Genomic DNA, 19,908 nt, shown 5'->3' with positions numbered 1-19,908 from the left:
GAGCAGAACAAGACTTCAGCAAACCACTGGCTCAGATGAAAAACTGGAAGCTGAGCGATAAAGGGAAGTTTTTTCAGTACAGCGTTGTGCAAGCAATTATCCAAACTCTGGAGAACAAAATGGAAATGTAGTATTAAAACTAATCATTATTAAATGCTGAGCAAATGTGGAGTTGTAGCAATTAGCTCTCCTCTTCATTAAGAAGTAGGAGTCTGATTCTGGCTCTGGTTCAGTTCAAGTGGAACCGAAAAGTAAGCAGACCCAGAAAAGACAGGTGGCAAAAATTTCATTTGGGATGTTCACCACCATAATGTCTGAGTTCTTGTAAAGTATTGGGAGAGAAATTGAAAGAAAGTAAGGATTAGTGCTGTTCATTTGGAAGAAACCCTGGATAAAAACAAGTATTAAAAATAAAGGGTTGCGAAGAAGAAACAGAATATAAATTACCTTTCTCTTATTTCACAGAAAAAAGATTCAAGTGAGACAAATATTCCCATGTATGCTTACCATTGTGGTTCTTTTTAACCTTAGGGATAAATTATTGCAGCTTGCCATGTTTGGACTATATTTTAATATAGAAATCAGAGCCCATACAAAAAGTTCCCAGTAGTGCTTCTTTTGGGGAGAATATGAAATCTGTTATCTGCTGCCAGTGGCTTTTTTTTCATTTTGGACGATTTCAAGGCGTTAAGTTTTTCACATACGTAATATAAATAGCTTGGAATAACCTACTTGAAGACTGCCTACTACCATATACTGTTCTGCTAATTTAAGTGGGTTTTCTTTTTTGAATGTGTCAGAGATGCTCAGCAGCAGCTGACTCCTATTTGTCATAAGCTGAAAGTAGTAGTGTAGTTACACTAGACAGAATTGATGAACATATAAGGTGGTGAACAGTCTGCTGCTACGTGTTTTATGGTTGGAAATTAGAAATTTGTCCCTGCTAAATAAATGGGCTATTCCAAAATGCTTCCTTAGTATGATTTCTTTAAATTTTGTAGCCTGAGACTGCTGTAATGCAGAACTTAAATTATGGAGGCTATAGACTTGGTTATTTCTGAAGCTTTCATTGAAACTTCGTGAAATTTTGTCTCAGTTGGGAAGAAGAAAAAGTGGTGGTGTTTTTGTTTTTTCCCCCCAAGGAAAGTTGCTAAGCCATTCAAAAATGCATAGCCAAGGTTTTATTATATTCTTAAATGTTTATCATCCATTTAGAAGTCCATACGCTAAAAGTGGAGATGCCTGATATTTGCTCATCCTCAGAGTGGCAATCATCTAAATGTAATGATTACAGAAATCCAAAGTTGAGGCAACATAAGCATCATGTACTTCCTTAGTTGTCCTTTATGTGGAACGTTTAATGGAAATTGCTCTGGAGGAGAAAACCAGAGCAGTCCATAGTGGTCTCTGAGATCTTGGCGCTGAAGTTTAGGTCTTTGGAGATGCCTAAATTTTCTTGGAAGAAGCCGTTGCAGAGAGATCAGGAATCTTCAGATGGTTCCAGAGATAAAGCCTCTATTTGATTTTAAGGAACTGGGTTAGTCTAAAAAGAAAGAGGTATTGGATTGGAAATGGATTGGCCATTTGACCCTTAAGCGTGACAGTGTTTTGCAGGTTCTGCCCAGCTTCTGTGTGCAAGTTATTAGAGGAGGCAAGAGTGACTTGAAGCATAAAGCACTGCAGTGAGGTTTGGAAGAAGTTTGTTTTGTTCGTGACGAGGTCATTATGGTGGACAAACCTGCATGAGACCCTTAGTCTCTCTACCATATGATCTTACCAATAAAAGTAAGGTACCTCGATCTGCTTTTCTTTGTTAAGTTAGTAGCAAGGACCACAGAAATTAATTATTATTGTTGGAATTGTTCTTTCCCTGAAAGGCATGCCAGAAAACTCTCCAGACTCAGCTCATGGTATTTTTGCCTAAATTGGCAACTTGAAGAACTTGGAAGCATATGCCTTTTTTTTTTTTGTACTGTTATCCATTATATCTGAAGTGAATCATAGTTGTATTTGTTAGCTTGAATCCCTCAAAGGCCATTGTTGCTTCTCAGCTAAATGACAGAATTTTCAATGAATTTTTTTTCCAGGATAGTTCTCTCTGTTTGGGTATTCTTAGTCATAGTATTCTCCTTTGTATTTTTAGACTACTGTTCAGCAAATCCGTTCTCTGAGAACATCTTAGACAGTTTAAAGTCTGTGAGCAAATTTGAAGACAAGACCTTCCAAAAAGTGTATTACATAATTGCTTTTGCTCTAGACATCCTATCTGTCCACAAAAACACAGTTTTCATGGGACTAGGACATTTTAGCACTGAGAGAGAGACAGGTTCACGGCCCTGTTAGAGCCAGTAAACTGCAGTTCTGTAGTGAAACAAGATCCATTGGTTTACTGAATATTGAAGAATGGAGATGAGCAGAAAGAGGAGATAAGGTGGTTGAGGAAGCTATGAGTAGTGTCCATATTATGCTACTTCTCCAAATGTTTTTCTAACCTTCAGTAATTTGCAACTTGGGATGTCTTGAGCCACAAGTAATGTCTGTTTCCCCTGCTAAGCAATGTGTATAATGAAGTTTTAACGAAGCAAAGTCGTAAGGCAGATCAGAGTTCTACACAGGAATGCTTGAAAGACTTGAGACTCCTAGAAATGAGATGAAATCAGTATTGTATAGGGCAGCTTCAAGTGTAATTATACAAACAAACAAACAGACTGTGTAAGCTACAAGTTTGTGTCTCTCCTTAGTGATTTTCAGGTGTTACCAGTTGACTGCCAGTTGTCTCTTAGTCATTATTGTGTTACGCATATGTAAAGGACAAGTGGTTATTTTAATGAGAAATTATCAGTAAAACCAGAAGGGTATTAAGTACGTTTGTACTAGAGAGTGGTTGAGATCTTAATTGAAAACCTTTATGGTTCTGCTGCCCTTGAGAGAGAGAGAGAGACGTTTACTGGTTGCAGAGCAGGGCAGCCTGGGTGCCAGGAAGAAATGTGAGATCAGCTTGCAAAGGAAGAGGAAAGAGCTAGGTGGCTTTAGAGGATCAGAGCAATGGCTGAGAGGCACAAAACTTGATTGATTGGGGGTGTGTATCTGTGCTATTGTGTGTGCATATATATTTATGTCTATATAGTAAGAGAAAGACAAAGGGACACAAATTACCTGTTTGGATTAGATGACAGTGCTGACAGAAGAACAAAAGGATATAAAATGACTGAATAAATTTACATTTAGGGTGTAAGGTTTCTACTTGCTGAAACAGTATGGCTTTGTAGTAACCTTTTAATAGGATTAGTAGAGGCAAGAAATTCAAGTAGTTTTAGAGGTATCTTGATCACTTTATGATAAACATCTGATGAGTTGCCTTTGGTGGTGAGATCAGTAGTTTAAAAGATCCTTCATCCTCTCTGTTGGGTCGGATTTGTTTTTTTAGGTATTCATGTGAGTTTTTCTTGTGATCCCCCTGTGCAAGGGCGCTGACAGAGGGCAATAATCCTGGTTCCCTAGCAGCTTCTGCTTTTGTAACATGTTCTAAATTGAGAAGTCTTCTGGCAATGTTTTTTCCTTTCTTGAAAACATTGGTTTTGCCATTGAAGGTCTATTGTGGCAACAAGCATCTCCTCCATACCATATTAGCGTCGCTTTATTTCTATGTCAAAATTTCCTTTTATTATTTTTATATTGACATAGCAGAAGTTAATAAATCGCTCACTCTTGTACAGACATACTCAAGAAGGTTGCTGACAATAGTTATTTATGATCACCGACATTTCTGACTTAGCTTCTAAGTCAGTTTTGTTCTGTTTAAGTAAAGAGTGTTATAAGAGAATAATAATGATAGATCAAGTTCAATATCTTATCTTTGAGGACTCTTAGGTGACCTCGTTATGAGTGGCTTCTAATGGAAGGTGAAAAAATTGTTATTTTTGAGAACATCATTTGTTTCAGTGTGAGTTTGTAGATGGTTGGAGTTGGCTCTCTGACCTGTTTAGGTCTAGCAGGATTACTAACTTAGCAAGTAAATCTTGTTTTCTAGCAAGCTGTTTAGCTTTGGCACAGCAACATTTACTGTCCTTTCCACTGTGCTTTTGGCTTGAGTGAGATTTATATCTTTGTAGAGGTAGAGACAAATGCAGACAAATGGTGGTTAATAACAGCTCTGTGGAGGTAATGAATTTGGAGAATGTTACGTGTGTAAATAATTTTTCACTGAATTGGAACTGAACCATAATTCAGTAATGGGTTATGTTGAATGCGGATATTGCTTTTCTGAACAGAGTGTCTCTGCTGTTAATAAAAGGATCCCCAAAAGAAAACAAAAGAATGACAATTCAAATAGCAAACAGTATGTAAGCAGACTCCTTTTTTTAAATAGTAGTACTGGAGACTTTACTAGTTGACCTGAGCCAACTAACAAAATGGGGTTTGATTTGCACAGCAGTTCATGACAAAAAAAACAACAACAACAACAAAAAACTGTTTAGGAGAGGTTCTCAGGGATTAATGAGGAGATGAAGTTACAGGCTCACCCTGACTTGTCTGGGAAAGCTGGGGCTTCCAAGTTTACTTGGAGATGTTGGAAGACTTCAAATTGATAGGTTTTAAACTTGTGGTATGTGAACCTCTCCAAAGCTGTTTTTTGTTTGTTTTGTTTGTTTGTTTTTGTTTTATCTTGCTTTTTAATGAAAGCTGGTAAATGATGGTTGCTTCCACAGCTGATAATGTTTTACTGTTTACCCAAGTTTTTAAATGATTGTTCAGTTTTCCTTCATGCCAGCATCCCAGGTTTCTTTCATCAGCTGAAATATGGCCACTGTTGCTTGTGTTTTGGGCTTGGATGCAGTTGAGGGACTGGTAACCTGTCAGGAGCTAAAATTGGAAATGATGGTCAAGCAATACCATGCTGTAAACTAACTGCTGACAGAGTAGTGATTTTTGTTCCTGAAACATACCTGCTGTGAGAGAGGTGGAATATGCCACCTCTCTGTGGCATAGGATGTGGGCAGAGCTCAGTGCTTGATGGAGTGGATGTTGTACCAGTAGCAGTAGTTGAGCCACTGGAGTATGTAAGCCCCAGTTTTGGTTTCCAGTAGGACTTCCTGATTGCATAAAAAAAAACTATTTGCTGCCAGGTTTGGTGAGTAATAATTGCATTCTGGAGTCTGGTCTCAGGGTGGGACAGCAGTAGAATTCTTCCACTTGGGAAGAGGTGAAAATAGGAGGCCTGGAACCTTGGGTCAGTGTGCTGAGAAATCCAAGAAAGACCCACTTAGACCTCTCTTTTCGAGGAATTTATAGCTGTTCTTTCATAATCCTTTAAAAGCCATCTATTGTTATAAGTGTTTTGATTTTTTGAAAATAAATAGGCACTAGAGGTGGTTGAATCTCTCATCTCCTGGTATAAAGGTTCATCATCAACGCTTTGGCCTTTAGAAAATTCATTGACTAACCAGTGCACAGATTTAATGACAACAAAATAATGTTGCCCTTTAGGTCAGTGGCTTAATTCACAGCTGTTTTTTTTTTCCAGTTGATTCCCAGCATAATGATTGAGTTACGGTTGTGTGGGATCCTCTCATGGAAAGGGAGCTGTAGGGGTCCCTTTGGTAGTATGCCAAATAGCTATCTTTAACAAAACTAGTGATTTTATGCTATATATTTTTCTGACAGAATTGTAACATACAGTGTTTTCAGAGAACTCCAGTACTACTTTTGAAAGGCTATATGTATTTTGCTGGTGCACAATGTAGTAATGGTTCTGTGATTGCTTCAGAAACATAGTGTGATTTGCAAAGTTAACGTGGAAGTGTAGTTAGTTCTTTGTTTTCATGAAGTGGGATCTAGTGGAGAAAAACATAATGTGAACCTGCAGGTTTTAATGCAGCTAAATGAAAATGCATCCTGGTTATTTTTCAATGTTTCCAGGCTGATGGGATATTTTTTAAAATTCAGTTTTGACATTTGAAGGGATCTTACTGAAGATGTTCTGTATGTAGTTATGAAATAGTGATTGTATCTCATGTACTTGAGGGGATATTTCATTATAGAAGTACTTCAGCTTTGTTGTGAAGATACTGGGGTCTCTCTCTTTGAGGTCTTCCAGAATTATTGTTTGCTTTAGTATTGTTGAATAGCTTTCTTATGCAGTGTACTGTATCTGGCGAGTCACTTGAGTAACATGATATAATTGGACTGTAGTTTCATAATCGTTTAAAGCCAGTATATGATGGAGTTGCTGCCGAAAGAAGGGATCAGACTTCCCTTATGTACCAAATGTATTGCAAGCACAATTAATGGTGTGCCTGGTTTCTTTTTGAGTGCGCCCTCACTTCTTCTACTTTCATTGATCACTGCGTGCTTGCAGTGCTGTTTCTGCTTGATAAGTCAGCAGTAGATACTGCTGCCTTTTGTTAGGTTGTGGTTTTTTTTTGCTGAGTTGTAAGACTTTTTGCTGAGCCTTTTAGCATGGTAAATGCCAGAGCGGGCTTAAGGGATTGGGTCTTCCCATGGAGGGGATAGGACCCTTGCAGCCAGTCATTATATTGATTTTAGGCTGCCAAGAACTGCAGCTTAACTTGCTTTAACCTGGATTTGTTTTCTGCTCTGAGAACACAACTACTGTTCTCTTGCTTGAGATGAGCAGCTTGCTATTGTCTATGGCAGCATTAAGGTATCAGTGAAGAGGAATATTTGTGATTCTCATTTTTTGTTTACACTGTTTTTTTTGGACTCCTCTGATTTTTCCAGCTTTGGGCAACATCAGCAGGTAGATTGGTGCCTGTGAGTACATCCAGAAGCTGTGGAGGAAGAAGCAATCATATATGACAAACTTTCTTTTGTGTATCTGCAGTTGGTGGCATTGCCAGTTTTTTGCTTTACATCTGACTCCCTAGTCATCAGAACAAAGCTTGCAAGCTCAGATATAAGGCTAAATGAGGTTATGCTTTTTTATTTTTTGTTTCCTGGGTTCATCTGAGTCCATCACGGTGCTCTTAAGCACGTGGTTGCAAACAGTGGAATATATAGCAAACCTGTGTGTTGTCATTTTAAAATGGTGACGTTTGCCAGGAGCCTGCATTGTGTAGCAGGGGAATGTGTCGCCTGTCGCAGAGAGCCTTGGGCCCCTTTTGGGTGGCTGGAGACTACGTTTTACAAGTTCTTAGCAGGTAGTCCAGATTGGACCCCTTCCATAAAACTTGAGTGTTCAACTCAGGTATCCAGGGGATCCCCTAGAGGAATGCAGGAATTCAGAGTGATACAGAAGCTGGTATCAGCTGGGAGAAAGAGCCGTGGTCTTGCTAGGATTCTCATTTACAGAAGCTGTGCATGCTCTGTCCCAATGGACGGTGTATGTCTCTGCATACTGATCTGATCCTTTATCACTTACCAGGGATAGAAATCACGTTTGCGTTTCTCCAGTGCTTGTCTCTTGTGGGCAGTGGCATTGCGATGGCAACCCGTGGCCCAGCAGTTCTGCAGTTTCAGGTCTGGAACTTCTCTGTAAACATCTGGCCCAGGTGGGTGATGTCTAAGTGGTCTGGTCAGCATAATGCCTCCTCTGTATTTAGTTCAAACTGACTTAGCTCTTGTGACCTATATGCTACAAAAATGCGTGTAGAAGTCTCCCCAGTTGCTTCACCAGTAACGACCAGTACCGGGTGTTCAGTGAGCTCCTCTGCATCATCCCTGTATCCATTTTGCACCTTTTCTCTCCACAAGAGCCCACTGTTTTTTCTAGCTGGTTTCCTGCTTTCGAGATAGTGAACTTAAGTTGCAAGGTGCTAACCAAACATTTTTCATTCTTTTTCCTGTTTACTTTTGACCTACTACGTGTTTTATGATCTCTTCTGTTCTCATTAGGCAAGCTTTCTGTTTTTAAAAGCATTCTGTCTGAGATGCTCTCCTTAACTTCCCTATGGAGCCACACAGGTGTGGGATTTTCTTGCTGGGGTTGAAGTATTTTGACTGCTTTGTTTTCTCTTCTAACTGTGGTGAATGTTTTACCTGCTCTTTTAATCCAGTGGTGAATGTTTTACTTGAACTTTTAATACAGTATGTTGTGTGCTTTGGATTTTCTTGGGAGGTGCTTTTTTGTCTTTGACAGCCTCCAAGCTGTCGCAATCTTTTTGCTTTCTGGATTGCTCCTTTTCAGGTTTTTCTTTGTTTTGAAGGGGAGTGGGTTGGGAGGATTACTAATTGCTTTTTTTTTTTTTTTTTTTTACACTGTTCCTTTTCTTGAAAATGAATATCCATGTTCCTATTTTTTGTTTGTTTTGCCTACTGTATTCAACTTCAGTATTGAAATACGATTGTACTGCAGGTACAGTTACAGAGCAGCTTTTCTATCCATGTTCTTTACTTAGGTCCTGTGTATCGCTCAAAACTGAACCATTACTTAATACTAATAAAATACAACCCCTAGTTTTCATTCAGACGAGGCACAGAGCCCTCTTTATACTAGGAAATGTCAATTGCCCATCATTATTACCAGTCCTAAATTTGCAACTATCTAATCTCTGTGAACTGTTGCACAGTTGATGGGACATCTTCGTTATTTGATTATGGACTTGTAGTACAAGAATGTCATTGTTTTTCTCTTCTCCTGTAATGCTTTATGCCATTAAACACGTATGTGTTTCACATTCCTCACCTGCACATTGTCCCTCCTTCCTGTTGGAGTTGCTGAGTGCCTGGTAGCTTCTCAGTGTTGTACCGTCTCAATTTGTCCTCCTCCACCCAGCCTTGGAGGTGCCTGATACATTGAGGGTGTCAGGCGAGGCCAAGCATTTGGTCTTCCTGTGTGTTACTTGGGAAATACCTGGCAGTGGAGTGGAAGTGCTCATGAGTTCCCAAACTCTTATTAGCATGTCAGTCAGGGTGACTCTGTATGAGTAATGTACGTGCTTAACAAGTTCTTCCTGTTCCCATCATGCCTAAATCCTTTCTCTTTGTATCACTGACTTCCTATTTTAGCTTCTTTCTCAGGCCTTGCATGTGATCTGACAGCATTTCAGAAAATACCACAATGAAAATCCTGTTTATCGGTCTTCTGCCTGACCTGAGCTTTCTCTCCAAAGCATCCATAATGTGCTTCCTTACACAGTGGACCCCGTGCACTACTGTTTCCTTTGCTGAATCACTAAGTAGTCAGTGCAGATGCCCTGTGAGGTTTCTACCTTTACATCTGACAGGCAGCATGCCAGCTGATGGTCAGATGCCACAGGCACAGCTAGCTGTGTGTCTAGTCGAGTCATCCAATACCCTAGCCTACTTCTTCTTAGCCTTTAAGCCTGTCTGCTGCAAGGACGATCCCTGGTTCAACAGGACACAGCAATATCAGCTGGAGGGTAGACTGCTTCTAAGAGATTAGCTCTGAGCCAACCTCTGACCACATGAGATGGCAAAATCCATGATAAGGCATGAAGCAGAAAACAAGTAGGCAATGTTGAAAGCACTCTTTTCAGTGGCATTGCTAGTTACAGACTGTAAAAGTGCAGTGAGGTTCATATAAAGTAGTGTCTTTTTTTTACTGTTTATGACAAAAGAACAAATCTAAAAGCATAACCCCAGTCAGTCTTGAGATACAAAAAGTGCATTTTTTGAATGAAATTTGCTGTATTATGGACAGCATCTCTGTATCCGTGTGAACTTGTAAAAGAACAGATGGCCCCGGTGAGGATCTGTTCATCCCTGTCTCCCAGGGTTGGCTGGTGACAGGTACTTCTGGAAGGTACAAGACCAGGGGAAACCTGTACAAATGCTGCTGTATCTAGCTCAAGGGTTACCTAACTAGAGCTAGTGTCTTCATGTTTGTTTGTAGTCTAATCGTATTGCCAGTGATACCACATAGTAACGCAGTGCGATACTTGCTCAGAAACTTGTGTGCCTGTTACCTCTGTCTTGATATCTGAGAGTAACTAAGGCTGTGTGCTAAGAAGTGAGATCTGTTAGGTATGTTGGCTCTGTGGATTGCTGCATCTTTGTGTCACTAACTGTAGTTTATCCCTCTTCCACAGGGACCAGTGACTGGTCATCTGGCCTGTCACTATCACACTTCTCAGCTGCCTAAACACTAAGTGCTTTTTCTCTTGAGGGGTTTAACTGGTTGGAGTGGTTATATTACATTATGAGCAGCTTTGTTATGTCTTGAACCTTGCTGCTTTGCCTAATCTGCTAAACCAGCAATGTGTCTGAAAGTTCCTCTGCTTTTTCTAGCGATATCATCTAGTTTAATAAAAGTATATTAAAAAAAATCTTCTTTTCCTTTTTTTTTAGGTTGTACTGCATATGCTTCTTCTTGTGGGGTGCAGATGTCAGCAGTCATCATCCTCACTCATTTTCACTGCTTTAGCCTCTTCTTTCTTGTGCTGATGTCTCTGTGGGTGCTTCTGCACAATGAAACAGAGCAGAGAAATGAACTTGGTCTAAGTTAATATACCAAAAAGAAGATAGATACATTTTTAACCAGATCAGTTCCCCAGTCACAAATATTTGTACCAGAACAAGAAAGGAGCTATGTGTCGGGATAGAAACGTTGGGTGAAGCTGCTCTTTCTTAGGCAGTGGCTCTGAACTTCACTGTTACTCAACCATCTATGCAATCATTTCTGATTTTAGGGGTGGAAAGACATTGCGAGATCATCTAGTTCATCTCAGGGCTATCTCTGTACCATACACCTGTGCTGAGTAACAGATGTCTGTCTTGCTGGTATTAAAACCACCCAATCTCCTGAGCAGCCATTACTTTCAACCCAGGGAGAACTCTGGTTTTGAATTATCTTTGTTGTTAGCAAGTCTTTTCTCTGAAGAAAATATGAATGCCATCAGACTCTAGCAGTGTATGTAGTCTGCTTTTGAACCACTCTCTCGTTGGTTAAATTACCTGGTGAAGCTCAATACAAACAGTGCATTGATTTGATGGTAATTCTTGTGACCATGATTAATTTGTTCCAGCTGTAGAGTTAGTGAAGTCTGAATTAGAGGGCAAATTCAAAATCTGCTGAGGCTTGTTTTTAGCTTGCCTTATGAGCTTCCTAAAACTGGTACCAAAATAACCTAATGTTTACTATATCTTTAAAATTACGTATTTTAAAAATGTTCAAGTGTGCTCTGTTTTAGCTTCTTATTGTGTGGTTCCCAGTGTTTGAAGTGTCCTGCAAGCTACTATTGCACAGTGGACCTCTAGGTACAAATAAATTTTCTCATTTATTTTAACATGAACAAGGATCAATGACCTTTAAATGAATAGTTTTGAATGTTTGGCAGAATCGCAATTTGTCCTTTCATCTGACACCTTAGAGTATCCATTTTGTAACATACTAGTGCTATAAAAAATCCTGTGGGATTCCAGTTTTTTCTTAGGTTTCTTTAAATATTTCTTGTTCCTTTGAACCAAGTTCTGCTTAAGCAGAAGAGTTCTGTGCATAAGCTTCTCTTTTCAGAGGCTTGGCATATGATCAGCTATTGGCATAATTTTTTTGTTCAGCTCTTTCTGCTTGTGTCTGTAGGTGTTCGTATGTGTCAGTGTGCATCATGTATCTGGCAAATAATGGAAAGCATTTGAAAGGTCCAAATGGATACCATTATAAATGTATATCTAGTGCTTTTGTGTGTATGAAGTGTGTGAATTATTAACGAAGTTCTTTTCTGTAACAAGTTGCATATGTTTCTGCCTGCTTCTGCTCATTCATGCAATATTTTGAAAGAACAGCGTGTCTCACGGTTAGCTGAAGTACACTAAAACACAAGTTATGAATCATCTCTTGTAGGAGAATCCCAGTTCTATCTCTAATACAATTTTGTGTAAGGGTTTAGTAATTACCATTCCTGGTTTTCATCTGATGACATGACTAACTGCTTCAGGAATATTACAGCAGAATTAAAAATAGAAAAAACAGCATCTCAGTCGCTAATGGTCACTGGCAGTTTGGACAAAACTGTCCAGTAATCAGAAGGAAAAATCAGTAGCTTTGTGGGCAATCAGAACAGACTTTATTTTAAGGTAGTACATACAGACTCTAAAGGTGGGAGCTCTGTTTTAAGCTGCTGTCTGAAATCTGCACAAAACAATACTCTTTGGCACTTGATTTGTAATTCACATGCGGTGACTACCTGTGAGCATGCTGGAAATGGTCTCTGGATTCACTTGCTCTCTTGTAAGACTGGAAATAATGAAGTGGAGCTAAACTTCCAGACTTCTAATGCTCAGAGGATGCTGCTTCTCTAACTTTCAAAACAGATCTAAAGTTTGAATCATACTGCTAATGACAGAAGGCGAAATGTATGCTAGCACCTCACAGCTAATGTTGTGTCATTTCTAGTGATGTGGAAAGAAAGAAAGAATCTAGGAGCTGCAGGTATTCTTACCCAATGCATTTAGCATCGTCTTCACAGTTCTTTACAGGGAAGTAGTCCTGGGGGACTTAAGCAACTTTCCAAGACGTTTTGAATATGGTGTTCTTAAGGCATTGGGTTTGGGATATATTTGACTTAGTGGAATTTTAGGAAAAGATTTTGCTGAACCTTTTGAAAGGTTTCATTGGGGAAAAATAACTGACAATTTGAAGGAAAGTGCTTGAGTGGAATGATCTCAATTCCAGTTTGTAAGTAGAATGATCATAAACTCTATGTAAGATCTCTTGTGGTACTGTAATTGTTTCAATTTTGACTTGCAAAACTGCCAATTATGTGTTTTAGGATGGCTGCTGCATTCTTTAAAGAGTTTCACTCTAACATTAATATCTACTTCAGGATTCTTGCTCCCCCTCGATAGTAAAACGTGTAGTATCACTGGGAGGAGGTTAATTTGAGCACTTGTTAATTTGTTAACTTATCTGTCAGCCTGAGAGTTTTGAGGTGCAAAGTCATTTTTAGATATGGGAGCAGCATATCATTTTAAGTTGCTCAGTTTCTTTGAAAACTGGGTGGGGAGGTGACTGAGACCTATCCACATGGAAACACCTGAAATATAGCCAAAGTTGTTTTGATGCAAACTGTGTATTGAATCAAATGCATTTTCCTGGTTTGCCTCTCTGCATCTACAAATTGTTTTCTGGGTATGAGAAAGGTGGAATAGCCAAGGAGAAAATACTGGCTTTGCTTTAATAGTTTTTGTGAATTGAAGTGTAAGAAACCTGTAGTTTCAGTGTATAATACAAAGTTAGTTTGAGTTCATTAAAGGAAGTATAATGTATGACTAATAATACAAAGCAAAGGAAGCAGAATTATACTTCTTGAGAATATTTAAATGTGTCCCATAGAAAGCCATAATCAGGTGAGTGCAGACTCTGAAGTAATAACTTTTTAATAATTTGTAATGACACTGAATTGATTTATTAACTTCATAGTTACAAAGTCTGATTTTCTGCTCTGGTTCATAATTGTGCAATTGGGGGAAAAAACTTGCTTAAGTAGGTCAGAGCATAAATGTGAACAGTTTTATAAAGTAAACATACATATTGTTATATAATTGTATTAAATGTTACAAATTACAGTGTCTTAATAGCCTATAATACATTGACACTTACTGGTCTCTGTAGACTCCAGAGCAAGAGTTTATCTGGAGGTGCACCCCTTGTTGTGGGTGTGTTGAGTAAGCATGTGCACGCTCCTGAAAGGCTAAGCAGCGCTTTGATAAGAGGAGCTACGTTTTCATGTTGGTGTTCTAAAACTCAAAACCCACCATTTCGTAATAGCAGTAACTTATACTGAGGTTTTGGGACCGCTCTGAGTGCTCCAAATGTTTTAATCAAAATGCGTGTTCCAGGATCTCTGAGAGCAAACAGGGAGCCGTTTAGAGAGAAGGGCGTCAACCCCAACAGACTTGTAACGGGCATGTGGCACGCAGTACCTCCAGTGTCACTTCATTTCCTCTTCCTCCTTGTCAAAAGCTGGTCACCAGCTAGGAGACAGGCTTAAGTATGAAAAGATGGCGGGAGGCAGGAAGGACCAAAAAGCCAAAGGAGGTAGAAGTTGGGGGGGGGAAGTAATAAAAGCGCAAAAGATGCTCTGAATATGGAAATGTAGAAACCAGCCCAATGGGCAGAATGACTTTTAAAGCCTAATGAGTTCAGAGTCTGATGGAGAGAGAAGTAAACACTTGAACTATCAGTTCCCAAATAAGCCATTGGTTTTTAAACTTGCATACACCAATGTTACTTGGCACTGAGGATATGTGAGTGCAACTGCTTCCTGTAAGGAGCTACGTAAAAATGAGCTGCTGTGGCTTCTGTGTCAGTGCTGCTCTTCTCATCACCTTTTCGTTGAGCAGTGCCAACAGTGGACATTGCTGCTGGATTTCTCTAGTGTTTGTTGAATAAATTCTGGTTTGGGTTGCTTAGTTCTATTATTCCTGTACCTTCTGCCATCTCGAACTGTATGAGGCCTGTGCTGGTCTGAGGGCTGCTATGTGGTTATGGCCCTGTTAGGAAACATGGTACAGTGAGCAATTCCTGTGGTAGTGCTTCATAAGAGCTGGAATCAACTAGGCCGGGTGCTAAGCTATCCTATCCGCTCTCATGCGTGGTGCTGTGCCGCTCAGATAAGCACACTTGTCTGGAAGCAGCTCAGGGATGCGTCCCCTGAAGCCGCATTGCTCCCTCAGGATCTGTTCGGGAAGGCTTGTAGGCACCTTGCGTAGAAAGGGTGTGTAAAGCAGTGTGCCTTTGGGGGAAGAAGGGGGCAAAATTAATTGTCTAGTGACTTATGTTGTTAAAATGGAGATAACTTTTCTGTTTGTTTCTGAGGTTCAATGTGTTCAGCCTGCTGGTCTGGGCTTGCATAGGATTAGCAGAAGTTCACAAGACAGAAGGCAAACGCTACGAGGCAGAGGTAAATGTGGAGGAGCAAGGATCGTGGTGTGGGTGATCACAAAGTACTGTGATAACACCCTGCTGAGGAGCCTTGGCATCGCAGTCGCTGTGTTTTAGAGAGGATGTAAACCCTTGTCCATTCTGGTAGTTCCTTTTTATTTCCATAACTTCTGTTATTTAGGGCACACTGACTTGTTCTGCTCAGTATTCAGAGGAAGATTCTTTCACCGCTATTCTTCTCTTCCACAATCTTCCAGAGGAATGAGGAATTTTTGGTTTTATTTTTCCCTGATTTTTTTCTCCTGATGTCTACTCTGAAGTCATGTTCTCCTCCCTTTTTTTTTTTGTGTGTGGATGACAGCTTTGTGCCACTGTTCTTCATCATTGCAAAGACTATTTGAAATTGGAAATGACTAATGGTTTCCCTGTTGCACGCGTGATTCTGACAAGAAATAGTAAACATGAGGGCTGTGTTAACACTGTTGCTAAGATCAGCAGCCAAGGTGCTGGAATAACCTTGTGATGTTGCATTGGCTAATACTTGGGTCATATTTGGAAAGCTGTCTACACAGCTGAATGGGCTAGAGCTGTTTCGAAGGTTTGATTTTTAAAAACAGAGCAGAAGAACCCACTGTGCTGTATTGGGAGCACAGGCCCCGAACTGTATGCTTTCTGAGGGCAAGGAAGTTTCTCTTCTCTTGCCTATACTTCCTGTCCTAACTGCATAAGGTGTTGGATCCTAAGTTAAATTTCATCCTAATGTTTTGGAAATACAGATGGCTTTAGTGGCTGAAGGACAGCCTTGAGGGATTGATGTTCTGGAGATACCCAGTGCTAGGTGACTTAATTTAACTTGATGATTTAGCAACTATCCAGATGTATAAACTTTAGGTTTGCTAATGGAGTTGTAAAACTGCTTGATGGATCTGGGAGTTGATCGTGGTAGAAAGCTGCAGCTGGAACATTGTTGAAGCAGTGTAATTTGAAGCAGTATGAGCTGATAAACCGGTATATCCTTCTGGTTAGCGTGTGCGTGCTTGGCTGTATGTTAGTGCAAACACCATGACAAATCAGTCCCTCATACAGACTCGATTTATGCGCAGTCTGGTTTGTCATTATGGAAATTTGGGGTATAAACATTCCATTTAGAGGAAAATTCACAGGTCTTACCCTAAAAACAGATGTATAGACTTGAAGATGCATCAGTAACGCTAGGCAACGCAGCAAGCAATCTGATGGGTGACCTGCATGGAAGGTGCTACCCCCAGGAATTTCCAGGAGCTCCGTGGCCTGGAGCTGCTGCAGCATAAGTGAGCAGTTTTTGGCACCTTTACAGTGCTGAAGAACATCTCTGTCTTGAATACAATGATTTTTAAATTTGTTTGCTGAAAATGAAGTTATATGGTGCTGCAAATAATTATGTTTAGTTTCAAATACACTTTCAGGCTCTAGGACAGAGGTGCATAAACCTGGCTTTGTTCTGACCCGTTCTTCTCTGCCTGCATAGAACCTAACATTTGCTGCTGGTTTTGTTTCTCTGGAACTGCAAATCTTCAAATCTTTTTTTAGCAGTACTAAATAAGCCTGCATAATCAACTTGTGTGATTTCTTAGCAGTTCTGGATTTTGTTACATATAAATATTTATTTTAGTAAAGTGAACAGAGAACTTAAAAACACGTCATAGAAACTCAATTCATTTTATGAAGTTGGTGGATTGTCTTATGGGAGCTGGAGGGAAAAGGTGTAGATGACTTACTCTGTCATTGCGTAGTAGTTGTCTGATGGAGAGCTGTCCATTTGGGCATACCTCCATGTTCTCCATGCCTCCCTACCCCATAAGTTGTTACTTGTACCTTTTCTTTTCTGGAGTGCTGCCCATATTGCTTCAATTTGTATGATGGTAGCATACAAAAACAACAGCACTGTTTGTTCAACTGAATGAACAAACATATCACCTGATTGTGTATGTGAATTTCTATCAATCTTTTTCTATTTTTAATTTAAGTTGGTGAAATCATTTCAATTTTAATAAATTGAATGCAACTTTAATTATGGTCTTGTAGGTTCACTTTAGAAAATGATGTGCCATTAAGCACTCCTCTTTATTTTTAACCCTGATTATGCTGCTGTTTAAACTAGATTTTCTTAAAATAGTAGCTGCTTGCTGACCCGCCTGAAGATTAGCTGCTTAGATAAGCAGAACTTGCTAACAAATTCACACCTCACAGTTCAAGTTTTGATTGCAAGGCTGATCTCTCTGGGGCATGTAATGATTTCAGGAAAGCCACCAAATCTGGGAAATCCATTATATGGGTAAAGAAGTCTCAAAATGATTTTCTGAAGCACAGTAGTGTAAAGAGTTGCTCATTTGATCATTCAGTGTTGACAATGACTGAGAGAATATGCTGTGCTCTCAGAAGTACTTTAACTTTTTTAGTAATTCTGCAGGTTTTTAAAGTAGGAATTTGCATCTATCATCTGAAGCTGGTACGTCGTGATGTTTGTCTTTGGGTCATTGTGTTTTGGCAATAATGAACCTTCTTCATTGACTGACTGTGGTGAGGGACTAATGCAGCATAGTCTGTTTTTAAGAATCTCAGTGTATTTCCCCAGGAGGAAGAAGCATGTTAGCACAGACTAAATTACCTCCTGTTAGGGGAATGTTTTTTCAGACGTGTCCCAGTCTTTTGGAATTTTGCTAGAGGAAATGATTTTTCTGGTAAAGTGTGTGTGTGTGTGTCTATAACTGGGCACAGGCAGAATAATAGATTTCAGACACTTTACTCAGCAGCTAATTCTTTTTCCTATTGTGTAAAAGTAGTCAAGCAAGTAGTGTTTTGTTTTGTTGGTTTTTTTTGTTTTTTTTTTTCTCATGTCAATGTATGTGTTAAATAGCACTGTAGTGGAAAAAATAGCTTTCAGTTTGCATCTAGGCTAACTGGGCTGAAGGAGAAACTATAGAAGTCTTTAAGGCGAGTTAATTCCAGGGGAAAAAATACCCTTTGAGGGGCTTTTATATTGGTGTTCAGAATAGGAAAGATATCCATGGACTTCCTCAGTTTTTCACTTAAGAGCCTACTTTGAGTTTCTAGTTAAAAGTGCTGAGTAAACTGGCTTCTATTCTTGATTCAGAAAGAACTTAGCTCTGAAGGAAACCTTGAATAGTACCTTGAACCTTGCTGAAGCTACTCAGTTCTGTTGTTTTAAGCAGTAAAATGGTTTCTGATCTTTAGAATATGGATAATGTTACTCATATCTCTATTCATTTCTGTAATACCACTACACAGAAATAAATGGACAGAAGCTTTCAAGATGAAAGTGCTTTTTCTTGTATGTTTTGGTTTTGATCCTGGCGGTTTGTAAGGACAGTCATCTGTCCTACAATTTAGAAGAGTTTCATGTGTGAATTGTCCCTTTGTTATTTCAGGTTGCATCATACAGAATCAAAAAACGAGCCTGAAGTAAACATCAGGAGGACATTTGGTCTAGTCTCTTGTTACAGGGCAGAATCAAATATATTTACAGGATTCCTGACAGTGGTCTGTTTGTGAAGGCCTTTAAGATACACTGATGGTGGCACTTGTACATCTTTCTAGGCAGCCAATCCCAGAAATCGTGTTTCTTAGCATTAATATTTTTAAAGTTAATACTGACCTTGAATTTTTCCTACCATAATTGAATCCTTTCACTTCTGGAACTGTCCAATGAGGATATAGGGAACAGATTGTTTTCATTGCCTTTGCAAAAAGCGTTTTTCATATTTGATAGCTCTTAGATGTCTACTTAGACTCTTCTTCCATAGCCTAAACCCTAGTCTTTTCCATCTCTTTTCCTAGCTCACAGCTAGCAGATCTCTGGTGGCTCTTGTAGATGCTTCTCTTAGTCAACACCTTCCTTGGAGTGTTACTCCAAAAAACCTTTTCCTTTCTGATGCTTGGGCCTTATCAGTGCCTTGCTGCTTTTGTTTGTGTTGGTGCAGCCTCACCTTAAAAGTCTGAGAGAGCCTCCAAAGGAGGGCTACAAAGATGGTGAATGGTCTGGAGGGGAAGGCGTGTGAGGAGCAGCTGAGGGCCCTCTGTTTGTTCAGCCCCGAGCAGGCCGAGGGGAGGCCTCATGGCGGCCTGCAGCTCCCTCACGAGGGGAGCGGAGGGGCAGGCGCTGAGCTCTGCTCTCTGGGGACAGCGCCAGGACCCGAGGGGACGGCATGGAGCTGGGACAGGGGAGGGTCAGGCTGGGGGTTAGGGAAAGGGTCTGCATCCAGAGGTGGTCGGGCGCTGGGACAGGCTGCCCAGGGATATGGTCACAGCACCGAGCTGCCAGGGCTCAAGGAGCGTTTGGACAATGCTCTCAGACACAGGGTCTGATTTCTGTGTGGAGCCATGGGTTGAACTCAATGGTCCTTGTGGGTCCCTTCCAACCCAGGATATTCTGTGATTCCTTGATTTCCCGTTTGATCTCCCATTTCATACAGGCCCAATGTTCAATGTTAGAAGTGCTCTAAGTTCACTTGTTACTATGTTGTCTATTCCTGTTGTTGAATTATTCCCATCTGAGTGTAAAACTTCACTTGTTAAATTATGTTCTGTAGCATTCCCTTCTTTCTCTTGCCATACAGGTCTTCAGTCTGATAAGATCTTAATTTTTGCAGTGTGTTTCCTTGTGGTGCAAGTTTATTAAGTGAATTCTTTCCCATCACTCAGATGCTTGATGAAAACACTGACTAAGACAAGACATGAGCAATATCAGATGCAAGACATGTTTCTGTAGAGCACAGCTTGGTGAAGAGCTCTGTTGGTGAACTCCACTGGTGCACGGTTTTGACCCTGTTTTGTAGATGAGTCATCTGGACCATGTTTTGCTATCTTACTTAAAAGACAGTGTCAAAAAGCCTTACTAAAATCAAAATATGTTTTAATTCTCTCCTTAAGGCAAGGCCTGTTAGAGAAGGCAAGTTTGTTTTGGCATGAAATGGATAACAGCCAAATTTGACAAGTGTATTTTCTTGTTTTGTAGGACTTTTTCCTTCAGTATTTTTCTAGGAATCAGAGCTCATTATGCTGAAAAAAAAAATCCTGAAATTCACACAGCCAAAAAAGAAGTATCA

At 39.9% G+C, this 19,908-nt stretch overlaps 1 protein-coding gene across 24 annotated transcripts in view; it reads left to right on the top strand.

The window, feature by feature from the left end:
* Positions 1-19,908, top strand: part of AMMECR1 (AMMECR nuclear protein 1) — a 112,643-nt gene that overhangs the window by 34,015 nt on the left and 58,720 nt on the right. The window lies entirely within an intron of this gene.

This window comes from Anas platyrhynchos, chromosome 10, assembly GCF_047663525.1.
Source record: "Anas platyrhynchos isolate ZD024472 breed Pekin duck chromosome 10, IASCAAS_PekinDuck_T2T, whole genome shotgun sequence".
NCBI classification, from domain to species: Eukaryota; Metazoa; Chordata; class Aves; order Anseriformes; family Anatidae; genus Anas; species Anas platyrhynchos.
The sequence above is the reverse complement of the archived record's forward strand: the minus strand, read 5'-3'. Positions and strand labels throughout refer to the sequence as shown.